Here is a 7797-nt window from a genome sequence, read left to right on the forward strand (position 1 = left end):
TCATTAATCACCCAGTCAAAGATTAAAAAAGGAGCAAGACTAATACTAACAAAATATCCTACTCCAAAGAGAGCTTTCAACTAACCAATAAAAAAAAGGCTTCGTCATATCTAGTCCTACTAGGCATTTCTTGTTTATCCAAATAACTAGTGGCTGATCGAACATATTGCACGTGTATTTTATCAATACGAAAGAATTGCAAAAAAATAAATTAACAATAGCATAAGTGCGGAGAACTTTAGCCGTTTTTTCCTGGTTCTACTTTTCTCTCGAGAATTCATTGTAATTTGCCCTTTTAAGTCACATTTTTTTTTCTGAAGCTTAGATAGTGAATTTTTGCCAAGAGAAGCAAGAGATAGTTGCAAAAAGATTAGGAGTTCATGTTCAATTATCAACATTGATGTCTCATGCTCTGTGTATTTTTCAATTGATTAGCACTATTTTTGTTGGCGTAGATAATGGTGAAATAGTTACAATGAAGAAGGCATAGGTTTCCTAAGTTTATGGAAGATCAATCATATATATTTATTTTATTATTTGTAATTATTTTTTAGTTTTTTAAACAAAGTGGGACTTAGTTGGTTAGATAAAGTAAGACACGTTTCATAGTTGGTCTCCATTATCTTTACGCAGTTTGTTGTTCACCTATTTTATGAGTTGTATATATATGCATCTGCACAGTGATGTAAAACACACAGAAAATAGAATTTTCTCTCAACTAATTTCTTGCTATTTTTTCATGGTACTAGAGCAGGTTTAGAATTTGTATAATATCCTTGTTTCGTTTTCTCTTTTCTTAATCTTCTCTGCAATTGTACCCACGTCTTCTACTTCTGATCCAATTATTGAAAGCACTCCAACCACTCTTTCTGCTGGAAATAATATTATCGATTCAACTCATCCCGATTATATTCACCCCTCTGATTATCCAGGGATGAATCTCGTTTCCACAGTGTTTGATGGGAAAAGTTATGGTGGATGGAGAAGTGCATAATAATTACGCTCTCTGCCAAAAACAAACTTGGCTTCACTGATGGGTCACTCCTTATTCCAATTGCCGATTTGGCTCTTCAAAAGGCATGGTCACGCTGCAATGACATGGTTCTTTCGTGACTTCTCAACTCTTTATCTAAAGAGATAGCTGAATCAGTGCTTTACTCCCAAAGTGTCAAAGAACTCTGGAGCGACCTAGAAGATAGATTTGGTCAGATGAATGGTGCAAAATTGTTCTAGTTATAAAAGGAACGAAGTGTTGTGGTGCAATGTAACTCTAGTATATCAGGCTATTTCACTAAAATGAAGAGTTTATGGGATGAACTAGATGCGTCAAATACTTTTTCTGTTTGTGTTTGTGTGTGCCATTGTGGTGCTAAGGCAAAACTTCTGAAAGCCCATCAAGATGAAAGGTTGTTACAATTCCTGATGGGGATGAATGAGTCTTTTATTGGTGTAAGGAGCAATATTTTGTTGTAATCCCCTTTACCCTCTATTGGACAGGCTTATTCCTTGGATATCCAAGATGAAAAGCAATGAGAAATCAATACTTCTCCTGTATATCCAGAGGATTCTGCATCTTTATCGCAACACATTAATTAGGAGGAAATAGAAACTATCCCAGTGTCAAATCACCAAAGGGATATGTTGAATCAAAGAAGAATTCAAGCACATATGCTATTGCAGAAAGCCAGGTCATAGCATTGACAAATGCTTCAGAATTCATGGATTTCCTCAAGATTTCAATTTCACAAAGCAAAGGATATTCCAACCTCTGGCTAACAATGCCTACCATGCTGCGGATAAGGCTGATCAAGGGGATAATGAGTTCTCAAAACTCTAATTCAGGAGAACATAGGATAACTTCTACAATTACTTCAACAATTCAAAATTGGACAACAAAGTGATAACAAAGTTGAAGCTACCACGAGTGTCAATTGTGATGGGCCCTTCAATGAAGCATCCACTGGAGCTTGGTGAAGGAAAAGGTGGACTCTACATTCTAAAATCGAAGTCTAAAGATGCAACTTCTAGGGATAATTTTATTTCTAGTCAAGTTTTAATTCAAGAAGGCACTGTGTTGCTCATCCTGTTCCTATTTTAAATTCTAGTTTCAGTGTTCATGTTTCAAATGTATAAGAGAAGCTATGGAATTTTAGACTCGGTCATATGCCTTTAATCAATATGAAAAAAATTCTATCTTTTCTAGTATCTCATTGTTTAAATTTTCAATCTCCATATATTATTTGTCCAATGGCTAGACAGTCCAAACTCCCTTTTCCCTCTAGTTCTATTTCTACAAATTTTATTTTTTTAATTAATTCATGTAGATACTTGGGGACCTTACAACAATCCTACTCATGACAATTTCAGATATTTTCTCACTATAGTAGATGATTTTAGTAGAGGAACATGGACTTTCTTAATATCTTCCAAAATCAAATGCTTTTACAGTACTTAAATCTTTTCAAATCATGATAGAGAGATAGTTTCGCACTAAAGTCCAGAAAATAATATCAGATAATGCTTTTGAATTAGGAACTAGAAAACTGCAATCTGAATTTTGTCATCTCAGGGAATCATTCACCAAACAACTTGCGTTTTCACTCCACAACAAAATAGAGTTGTGGAAAGGAAACATAGGCATCTATTAGAAACATCTAGAGCTCTTCTTTTTCAATCGCATTTACCTATTAAATTTTGGGGTAATTGTCTTTTAACAACAACCTATTTGATTAATAGTTTTCCTTCCAAAGTTCTCAAATACAAAACACCTTATGAGATTCTTTTTAAGTCTAAACCAAATTATCAAATTCTTAAGTATTTTGGTTGTTTTGTTTTACTTCCACTCTTTCAGTTCATAGGGCAAAGTTTGAACCGAGAGCTGTGTCATGTGTGTTTTTGGAATATCCTCATGGAAAGAAAGGTTATAAGTTACTTAATCTTCAAACCAAGAAAATTTTTGTTTCAAGAGATGTGATATTTCATGAAAACATATTTCCTTTTGCCTCTACTAAACTTAGAGAAAATACAGAATCTTTTCTACCTGAGGATAATATTATTGTTCCTAAGGATCATGTGCCTACTTTAGTTTCTCATAATCTGGCCACAGAGGACAATTATATTCTCATTTCACCTATCACTAAGTTTTGTTTTCCTGATGATCGTCATCGTGGTATCTTCGAATCTCCAACTTCTCCTATTATTCCTGCAAACCAATTATATGGAGCTTGATTGCCATTTCGCCCGACAATAATTTCTTGCTGGTTTAATTTCACTCACGTTCACTCCATCTTCGTCTCAATTAGCCGATTTATTCACCAAGCCCTTAATAGGTCCTCTTCACAGTAACCTTTTGGGAAAGTTGGGTATGTTTTCCTCCCTCTCCAACTTGAGGGGGGATGTTGGCGTAGATAATGGTGAAACAGTTACGACGAAGAAGACAGAGGTTTCCTAAGTTTATGGAAGATCAGTCACATATATTTATTTTATTATTTGTAATTATTTTTTAGTTTCTTGAACGAAGTGGGACACTTAGTTGGTTTGATAAATTAGTACACATTTCATAGCTGGTTAGTCACGTTCTCCATTTTATTTACGCAATTTGTTGTTCACCTATTTTATGAGTTGTATATATATTTATATGTACAATGATGTAAAACACACAGAAAAGAGAATTTTCTCTCAACTAATTTCTTGCTACTTTTTCAATTTTACCGATAAAAGACAACATTGTTTAACCGGGCTTGCCTAGTGCAGGTTACATCTCTTGTGTGGTTTGCGAGCTATTGCATAGGATCGATGTTGGATTTTAAAGGTGTGAACAGGAAATGAAGGGTTGTGGCTCTCCTGAAGGATTTTCACTTTGCCGGAGGGTTGTGACATTTATGAAAGGTTGTGTCCTTTCTAAAGGTTGTGACTGTTTGAAAGGTTATGACTTTTTCAAAGTGTTGTGACCTTTCTGGAAAGTTGTTTTATTTCCTAAGAGTTGTGACCTTTACCCTTTGTTGGCTACAAATATAGAGGTTGTCTCTCATTTTTCAGCATTGAATTATTTCCTTCTCTTGCATACATTTCTTACAACACAAAATCAATCGATCGTGTCAGTGTGTGTGATTTGTCGCTGTCATTTTGAGTTCGTTGAAATTATTGAAGTTTGACGTACAACTACTTATTTAATGGTTAATCCTTTTTATCTTGGGAGGAATTAAATGTGCAACCTCGGGTACTGGAGGGATTTAAATTTCTGAAGGACACACGGTGAATTATGTGGAATCGGATAGTTCTTTGTGTTTTCTTTCATCTTTTATTATTTTTATGATTTGCTAATCTGAATACAAGAGTTAACAATCTTAAGAAATTTAAATTGATGGTAATTTCTAAGGTAAGGAAATTACTTTTATTTTTGTGTTCTTTTTTTTTTGGAAAGCAAAAGAAGAAAAAAAAAATTATTTTATCATATTATAAAAGAGTTTTGGAATGAATTAGTACTACTTTAATATGTTTGAGTATATTTTCTGTAGTAAATTTTCCTAGGATGGGTAAGATTATTTTTATTTTCTTCCCAAGTGCATTGAAGCATTGCGCCCCTTCATCCTTCTTTTCAATAAGAAAATTTATTTTGTGCATAAAGGAGAAGATATGTACTTTAATTTATTTATTTTTCTATATTCTTGGATTTTCATAACTATGAGAAGAAGTAAATGAACAAATGTTGTCTTCTAACAATATCTGAACATAAGTTTAGTTTCTTGTTGAAATTAAATGTCTTCTTGAGGAAAATAGGAATATGATGAAAACTGAGAAAAGAAAAAAAAAATAGAAAGCTAAGTGACTTGCATGGAATCATTGCTGACAGATAGAATATGATTCAATAAGAGTAAAAATCAAGTTCTATTTTTTTCCCTTGATTATTTTTTTTCTATCCTTTATAAGTTATGAGATTTATATAAAAAATGTTAGGATAGATGGTCATTATGTGATGATTATTACTAATATGTATTTTGTTAAGAGGGAAAAAACTTTTGTAGTTTTATACTCCATGAAAAATTTGATTTTGTTAGACTTTTGGAGACTAATATTTTCTGATTTTTTTCTCCTTTGGTTTGAAGAATATAAGAACTTCACGAACAAATCAGATTGTGCATTAGTTTGAAGAATATAGAAACTTCACCAATTTGTTAGATGCTTTGTTTCAAAGAATATTCTGACTTGAAGAGTATAAAATCTTTTTCACGAATATTAAGGTTAAATGATTTGGAAAAAAAAGCATAAAAGCTTCATCGTTAGCTAGAAACAGTGTTGTATTTGAGGTTTCTGGAGATTAAAACCTTTTTGATTTACTACTCTGTCTGAATGTGAAACTGATGCGAAGAATATAAAACTTCATCATAATTCAATGTTCACTCGATTAACAATTAGAAGAATATAAAAACTTCATCGTTAAACTAGAAACAAGTTGTATAAAAATTGAATCTATATTGTTAGTATTTTAAATACTAAGTGGTCTGTCTAGTACTGACAGAAAGAAAAAAAAACACTAGTAACATAAAATTAGTTTGTGCCTGCAATGGGTGTTTCTACGGATTAAATCTCCAAAAGAAGGTTTCGTGTTGCCAATGTGTATTTTGATGGTATACAATTTGAAATCATGAGAAAAAAATATGTGAAAAATAATATTAAATACTTGAAAAATATATTTTAAACATATTTAAAATATAGGAGTCCTTTACTTGTGATAAAGACAAAATTAGACTTACTATCTAATTTAAATTAGAAAGTATAAGATATGAAATTTGATGACATTCTTGTATCATGTTAGACCCACAAAATTCTTGGAGTATATTTGATATTGTGGTTGTTGAGTCTCTCTTTACTAGTATATGAGATAATTAGTATAAAACCACAAAATTATATTAGTCGTTCAAAAGAATTGTATTTTTTTGATGAAAAACTTTCACTTAACATATTGTGATTTTTCATGAAAAGATATATTTATTAAAATATTTTTTTGTATAGACATGAACATTGGTGAAAAATGACCTGTTATGTTTGTGTTGTAAAACAAACATTTGGTTCATATTGCCCTTATTGGACCAATGAGACTATGGCCATGGATAATTCTATAACAAATTGAATGTTATGGAAATGTTCAACAAGGTGTTGACTGTAAAACAATGTCTGTATTTGAGAAAAATTATAAAAGTAAAGAGCAAAATATTTGTGGGAAAAGGTTACCTCATAGAAGGTCTTTTCAAACTTAGTGTTTTTGTTTGTTCTTACTTACTTGACTCAAATTGTTTGTGACATAAATGATTGAGACATGACAATTACAAAACCTTGCAAAACATGACCAACTTAGAAGTTTTGCCTAACTTCTAGTGCAATAAATAAATGCCAAGTATGTATTGTTGAAATGAATTAGCATACCTTTGAATTGATTTACATTGACATTTGTGATATGAAGTCAACACCATCTCGTGGTGGAAAAAAGTTTTTCATAAATTCTATTGGCAATTGCACTAGATATTATTATGTTTATTTGCTGAATGGTAAGAATGAAGCAATGAAAACATATAGGCAATATAAAACTGAAGTTGAAAGTCATCTGAATATTTCATGATTAGAAGTGGTAGATGTGAAGAATATGAATCTTCTTTTGCAGAAAATGGAATCATTCATCAAATTACTGCACATCCTCACCTCAATCTAATGAAAATATTGACAAGAAAAAACAATCTTTGAAGAAAATGTTGAATGTCTTATTTATAAGTTCAGGTTTACCATAAAATTTTTGGGGGTGCTATCATTATAGAAAAATAGAACAACAAAAATTTTGTTTGTTCAGACAGGGAGACACAAAAATTTTTGTTTGTTAGTAAAGCGAGTAACAAACAATAATAATAAAAAAACTTTTGTTTATTGAGAAAGAGAACAACAAAAAATTTTGTTTGTTCAGGCTTTGTTGTATCCTGATAGAGAATGCTTGTCGCCCCTTAAAGTATATACAAGCAATTACTCTTAAAACATAGTGATATAACAATTTTCAAGATAGTCTATTCCGTATGAGAAATAGAAATGAGAGAACTATTCCTAAACTGGTAAAAATAGGACCTAGGATTGTGGATTGTATGTTAATTGGATATGCTATAAATAGTAAAGCATGTCAAATTATGACACATATGTTCGAAACGTCGAATAGTTAAGTGAAGGTCTAAACGACCTTGGATTGAATTAAAGGAGAATATACTTAATAAAAAGATTCAGAGGGGTAGTAAATGTAAATGGACAAATTACTTCCTTCGAATTTGATTTTATAATATTTTTTCTTGAAAATGAGACTCATAAATTCGAAGAAGTTATACCCTTTGTGGACTCATTTTGGAAAGAGTCTATCAATAGTAAGATTGATTCAATCTTAAACAACTGTACGTAAGAGTTGGTTGATCTTCCTCCAGGAAATAAAGTTTTGGGTTCAAAATGGATCTACTAAAGAAAAAAATTGAGGGAACTATTGAAAAATACACAGCAAGACTTGTTGTCATAAGCTTTACACAATAAGAAAGCCTTGATTATTTTGACACATAATAGCCAATAATTAGGATACATCAAGTCAGATGTTGATTGGCCTAGTTACGGTATATGGCCTTCAAATTCATCAAATGAATGTGAAAATATTTTTCATAAAAAGGAAAAACTAGAGGAAGAAATTTACATGGAACAACCCGAGGATTTTTTGGTTCCCGGTAAAGAAAAAAAAGTCTGTAAACTTGTTAAGTCACCATGTGGACTAAAAACAAGCGT

The sequence above is a fragment of the Solanum pennellii genome, chromosome 1 (genome assembly GCF_001406875.1).
Source record: "Solanum pennellii chromosome 1, SPENNV200".
NCBI classification, from domain to species: domain Eukaryota; kingdom Viridiplantae; phylum Streptophyta; class Magnoliopsida; order Solanales; family Solanaceae; genus Solanum; species Solanum pennellii.